We start from the raw sequence: 6,976 nt of genomic DNA, 5'->3' as shown, positions 1-6,976 counted from the left end.
CAATTGTTAAAAATTATTGTTTTTTAGAGACAATTATTTCATTTGGATTGAAATATTAATTAATGATGTATAAATATGTAGAATATCGAAAATTCAAAATATCGACCTTCTTCTTTAAATATGCAAAACAATAAAAACCTCACTACAAAAAAAAAAAAAATTAAAATAAAAACAAGAAAATATGAAGAAGACCACTTCAAAAATTATTAAATTTAGAAAATAATTATTTACATTTCATACATTAGAAAATTTAAAGTCAAAAAATAGGTCTTTTAAAAAAATGGCATGATGCAGAATTACCACTTTTTAAAATCAGCATGAAAATCACTACCATTCTAAAACGTAATGTACATAAAAAAATTTAAAGTGCCAAAAACTATGCTCTAAAAAAGACATGTGTGTTCTGCATCACCCCTTTTCAAAATCGGGTCACTTTTTTGCTATCTCTACAAAACGGGTAACAGTATCAGTTCCCGTTTCAAATTTTACGTTGTTTGTACTTAACATTAACTCTTTCCAATATATCATGGACCTGTTGGCGGATGTGTTGAATGCACTCAATGAAGCTATTAGCCTTGTCGGCTTCAAACTTGATGTCAGCCAAATCTTCTTGAGTAGTTGCAAATGGCATGGCCACATCAATGGGACATAGTGGTTGAAATCCCATCCATCCCTGAAAGGGGATGTGGCCCATTGAACTCTGGAAAGCTCTATTATATCTATACTAGACATAGGGGAGGCTTTCATTCCATGTGCATGGGTTCTTTCAGTTGTAAATCTGCATAATGTGTACAATCATCCTGTTGACGACCTCTGTTTGGCCATTAGTTTGCGGGTGGAAAGTTGTGGACTTAGTAAGTTTAGTATCTAGCATCAACCAGAGAATTGACCAAAATGAACTTAGGAATATGTTGTCCCGATTTGAGATAATGGACTGTGGGATCCCAAAGTGTACCCACACTCACTCAAAGAAGAGCTTAGCAGTGGCCTCTATTGTGATACTCTTCTTGCAGGCCGCCATAATGGCCATCTTAGAGAATCTGTCGATGACCATGAAAACATAGTCATTTCCATGCTTAGTAGAAGGAAGGTCTGACATGTAATCCATGGAGATGGATTCCCAAGGTCGACTAGGAGTAGGCAAAGGAGTATATAGGCCTTGCTTCTTGATGGTTGGTTTGACAATGGCATAGGCAGTGCAGGATCTAATGTACTTCCCAACATCCTGACGAAGGTTCGACCAATAAAATTAATTCTGCTACTACCACTGTTTTCTCTACTCTGAAATTTCTAGCGACTCGATTGTAGTATGCCTCCAAAATCATCTTGGCAGAATCGATTGAAGGAACACAAATGTGTCCCAGGTGGCATAATAGTGCATTCTAGAGGTGAAAATTTGGAACTTTCTTACCTTCTAAGAGTGTCTGGTATGTGTTGTCGAATTCTAGATCGCTCTTGTAAAGATGCATCCACCCCGAAGTCTCGTTCCCACAAGAGTCAAGCACAGTGATCAACGCCATGACTGGTGGTCGGCTGAGGTAGTATGCAACATTATTGGTGATGCCCTTCTTGTACTTAATGTTCAAATGACACTATTGCAGGTATGTGGACTATTTCTGATGGTGATCGTTCTACAACTTATCTTATGTCTGTATTAACTGCAGGGTTTGGTGGTCTGTGTGGATGACCGTTTCTTTCCCCATAATGTAATGCTTACATTGACGACATGCTTGCACAATGGAATAAATTTATTTTTCATAAGTGGGATACTTTCAAACTGTATCTGAAAGTGTCTCAATGTGGTAAGTCACTAGATTCCCATGTTGAGTAAGAACTTCACCAATAGCATAATTAGAGGCGTACATCTCAATCGCAAATGGTTATTGCAAGTCTGGTAGTGTGAGAACTGGTGCAGAGCAGAGGTGATGATTCAAATCGAAAAACAATCTTTGTTGGGTTTCAGACCAAATTTTTTTTTCTTTCGCTCTGACCTTGGTGACTTGACTTAAAATCCAAGTGATATGAGAGAACCCCAACACGAACCAACGATAGAAATTGGTAAGACATAGAAAGTTGCAAAGCTCTGTTAGAGTGGTTGAGGCTGGCCAATCCTGAATGACTTGTATCCTGTCTAGGTCCACATGCACACCCTAATCATCAATGATGTACCCCAGAGATTGAACCTGGGTCATGCCAAAAGTGCATTTCTCCAAATTAGTACACAACTTGTGTTGCCACAGGGTTTGAAGGACCTGCCGAATATGATGGATGTTCTCTTGCGAACTCTGGCTGAAGATAAATATGTCATCTAAATACACCACCATGAATGCATTAGTGAAGGGTCACAAGATGTCATTCATCAATCTCATGAAGGTTGCGGGGGAATTCGTCACTCGAAAGGCATGACCAACCATTCGAAAATGCCCTCCTTGGATTTGAAGGCAGTCTTCCACACATCAGAGGGTTTGATAGGCACCTGGTGATAGCTGGACTTCAAGTCAATATTGCTAAAATATCTTCCCCCCTTGAGCTGGTCTAGAAGGTCATCAATCTCTGGGATTGGGTACCTATTTCGAATAGTGATCTTGTTCAACGCTCGATAGTTAATACAAAGCCTCTAGGTCCCTTCCTTCTTCTGTAACAATACAATCAGGCTCCCATAGGGTGATGAGATTAGCCTGATGTGCTCTTTCTGCAATAGCTTCTGAATCTGCCTCTTGATCTCATCGTTCTCTAGAACAGAGCATTGATAGATCGGTCTATTGGGTAGCGGTGCACCCGCAGTCAGATCGATGGAGTGCTTGAACTGACAGTGCAGAGGTACCCCTATACGTGACGCAAAAATGTCCCTATACTCCTCCACGACCTTGTCCATCTGTTATTACTGTGTGGAGGAGCCCTGTCTGGAAGCCGTGGCCACAACCTTCTTCTTACCTTGAGGAAGAATCATAAATAAAAAAAGATTCCTAGTCTAGGAACGATCTTATTGCATTTCTTTGAAGTGATCAAACACATGGCGGTAGGTGGGGCTACCTTCAGTATCCTGTATAACTTATTTCCCAAAGTAATAATCACAGAGCAAGATCTAGACTCATATATAGTATGTCGCTTCTACAAGTATGGTTGTCCTAATAATACATCACAAACTTCAAGAGAAGCAACATCACATAGTACCTCATCTGTGAAGGGCTTGATACTATAGGGAAGGTGACACTGTTGGCTGACACGGAGATCTCGTCCTTGGTGAAGCCACCCGAAGGTGTACGATTTCAGATGTGTTGTGGTCAGTAATCCTAGCCACTTCATGACCTTTGTTGAAATGAGGTTCTTTTGGCTTTTGTTTTCGACAATGAACTACAACGGAGAACCCTTCACCCACATCTGTGAGTGGAAGAGGCATTCCCCCTCCTCTGGATCTTCAAGCTCACTCTTTTAGAACTCAGTGATGACCACAGTAGCACTGGGCTCCACATCAATGATATGCTTCCCTTTTTCATTCCCCTTGTTGAGTTCTAACTTAGAGTTGAAACATGTTTCTGATTCAAAAGCCTTCAACTCGGCCACCAGTGACTGCCTAGCCCAACACTCACTTGTGTTGTGAGTGGAGCTCTTATGGAACTCACAACATTTTCCCGTGTCCTTCTTTATCTTTGTGGTATTGTTCTTTGCTTGTGACTTTGGCGGGTTGTCCTGGGTCACCTCGCCTTAGCTTTGGCCTTTGCTTTATGGTTTGGGGGAACCTTTTCCTTGCCTCGGATTCCCAGATCCAAAGTCTCGCTTCTTCTATTTAAACTTATGCTTAATCTTGAAAATGTATCGGTACGTCATGCCAAGCGAAGAGATGTCCAATAACTCCATCTCATCCTGGATGTACTTGTGTAGACATCTCTGGCAAATGCTGCTCAAAATCCTTGATACCCAGATTCATGTGAAAGATATTGAAAACATTTGTAAACTCCTACACATTTTGGTCCCTTCCTTGCCGTGTGATCCACTTTATGTATTTATCTTCATAGCTCCTGATAGGGTAATATTGTTCCTTGATGGCATCTCGAAAAGAATTCATAGCGGGTTAGCTGAAAACAATGAAGATCCCCTCTCATCTTTTTGTTCACAGTAGGTTTTCGACCAGTCCTTGACGTCTAGGGCGGATTTGACACATGAAAAAGTAATATTTTCCCGATTTGAAAAGTCATGAACTGAAAAATATCCTTCTAGCATATTTAACCATTTATCTACCACGTTTGCATATATCTGACCCTCAAATATGGTAATATCAAATTTAACTTGAACCTTAAAAGGAGTGGTGCTTCCAAAGTGGCTGCTAGATGAAGATGCGTCACCTGTGGGTAGTTGTCGAAGGATCTGGGAAAAGTTATCCATCATCACCTTCCTTTGTCACTCGAGGGATTCCTTGAGCAATATTTTGAAAGGATCTCCTGCCGCCTCATCTTTCTTTTCTTTCGCCATGGGAGGCCTTCAAGTTTTGCGAGGTTGTTCTTGCAAATGTTCAACCAGTTTAAGCCCTAAGTCCTTATACCCTGACCTCGTTGGGGACATGCAAAGAAAAACATAGAAAGAGTACACCGCTTTGATACCACTGATCCAAATTTATGTAGGAACACAAAAAAATACAGAAATACCCATATACATAGAGATGCAGCAGAAATAAAACTTCATTTCATTAATATCAAAGGACTGAAATATGCTTACATAGAGAAATAAAAATAAACTAGGCCTAGCGATGGTAGCTTATCTTTGAGAAGAAATGTGGTGTCTAGATGCCTCTGAACTATGCTACAATGAGGCTCAAGGGCCTATTTATTATTGAACAAAAAGGGAAAACCTTAACCAACCAAAACCCTAGCCCCAGGAGATGGAACACCAAGAGTTTTTGGGCCCTGTTGGGTTTAGTTGGGCAGCCAACTTCCTGGGGTCGTAACTTGGTCATATTATCTCTATTTGGCTGGTATGATACCTTATTGGAAATATCTCTCCCAGTACTACAATATTTGTGGTAGGTGCTTGCCTATGGAAATGGGTCCGTCGTGGACCTAAAAAAAATGTCATTTAAGGGGTCAAAATTACTTCGGAAGTTCAAGAACCGAAAAACTGATAAAAATGGTAAATGCTGCAATAAATAAGGAAACAAATGAAACCAATTGGAGGTCTAGGTGGAATAAGCGGGTGGCCACAAATTAATTAGTATGCTTTTATGACTAAATTAAGCGGGAGGTCTAGTAGTTTTAGATTGATTTTTTTGTGTTCATTATTAATCAACGTAAATTAATTAGTATGATTTTATGACTAAATTAAAAAAATTGCATACAATGTGCATGTTCATATAATATGAAAAACACAAAGTTACATATGTTAATTACAATACTAAATAATATCAAGTACAACTATAAATCATTTCAACCATATAAATTATATTATATGAAATGTCAAGTATTACAATATGAGTTTCCGAGTTACTATTGTTTGGACTATAATTTACACATGAAATATTGTTTCTTCACTTCAAAACATTATCATTGTGTTTCCAAGGCATCGTAGGGGAATTCACCAACTCTAAAGACTTGACCATCAATTTGTATGTGTGTGTCTCATGCAGGATATTAGATTTAAGGCCATCACTAGATTGGTTATCCTCTCTCTTTCTGCATTTGTCACTCTAGTGTTACTGTTCTCCTCTTTCTTCAATTCCTTCTTCTTACCATCAATATTGAATTCCTATTTTGAAAATGAAAGAAGATACAATGCAAAGTATAAGACATGAAAGATGATGAACACTATAATATAAACTAAAGTAGACTATAAAATATTTATACGACATATACCTCAACATCAGGAATGTCAATGCCATTTTTCCCCTGAAAAGAAAGATGACCTGCATAAGCAAAGCAATAAAAGGTCACCATAGAAAAGAAGACCTTCGGAACTTAGCATTCAATGTTTAGGAAAAACTTAAGCACAATCATGCCAACTAAGTTACATGCTAAAAAGCTCAAGTTTTTGATAACTTGTGAAAATAATAGGAAAAAAAAAGACATCATATAATCAACAAGAGCCACGTGGCGGTAATGTCACATCTTTTATTTTTTTCACATTGCCATCACCTAGCTCTTGTTATAAGAAATTTAATAAAAAGATAAAAACAATTAATGTAATATCTTAGAATAATAAAATACAAAGTAAGAAATTTAATTAATTAAATAAAAAGATAACTTGAAAAGCAATTGGTTCTACACAAATAATTTTAATAAAAATATTATTTTAAAAATTGCATAAAAATTTCTTATTATTGATATCTCAAAACAATATATAAATACAAATAGAGTTTAAAGTGGAATCAGTTGCAATGATCAAAGTGTTGTATTTGAAAGTTGTTTATTTTGGTGCCAATTTTAACTTTCACCACCTCAATGCTAAGAATCAACTTTATACCTATAATATCAAATTTCATAGGAAGACTATGTAGCTAATAATCTATTAATCAGACCAACTACAATGATGACTTCAAATGTATAAAGATATTAAATTCATTTGCAAATAACATTGATTAGAGGAGGACCCTGAACTACTACAAACTTAAAACATCCAATCTTTTCCATTTCCACAAAGTAATCATATCCTTGAAACTGATATGGCACAAAACTAAAAGAAAAGGACTGAGATGCACATGTTTCTTAGAATAACACTCTGGGAGCTACCTCTCCCCTCCACTCCCAATGTAGACATGGAATCTTGGTAGTCATGCAACTCTTGAAGGCAACAAATACCAATGTTGACATCTCTCTCTCTCTCTCTCTCTCTCTCTCTCTCTCTCGTATGTAAGCAAACATACATAAGCATGCATGAATGCATCATACATCCTATAATAATACAATCATGGAGAAGAAAGTTGATGATCACATGGGATCAATGCTTGTTTGCATCAAATGTGAAAATATGAACAATCAATATAGGATTG

This window comes from Pinus tabuliformis, chromosome 2_2 (assembly GCF_031772625.1).
Source record: "Pinus tabuliformis cultivar Carrire ecotype Pingquan chromosome 2_2, CPIR1, whole genome shotgun sequence".
Taxonomy (NCBI): domain Eukaryota; kingdom Viridiplantae; phylum Streptophyta; class Pinopsida; order Pinales; family Pinaceae; genus Pinus; species Pinus tabuliformis.
This window is presented reverse-complemented; position numbering follows the sequence as displayed.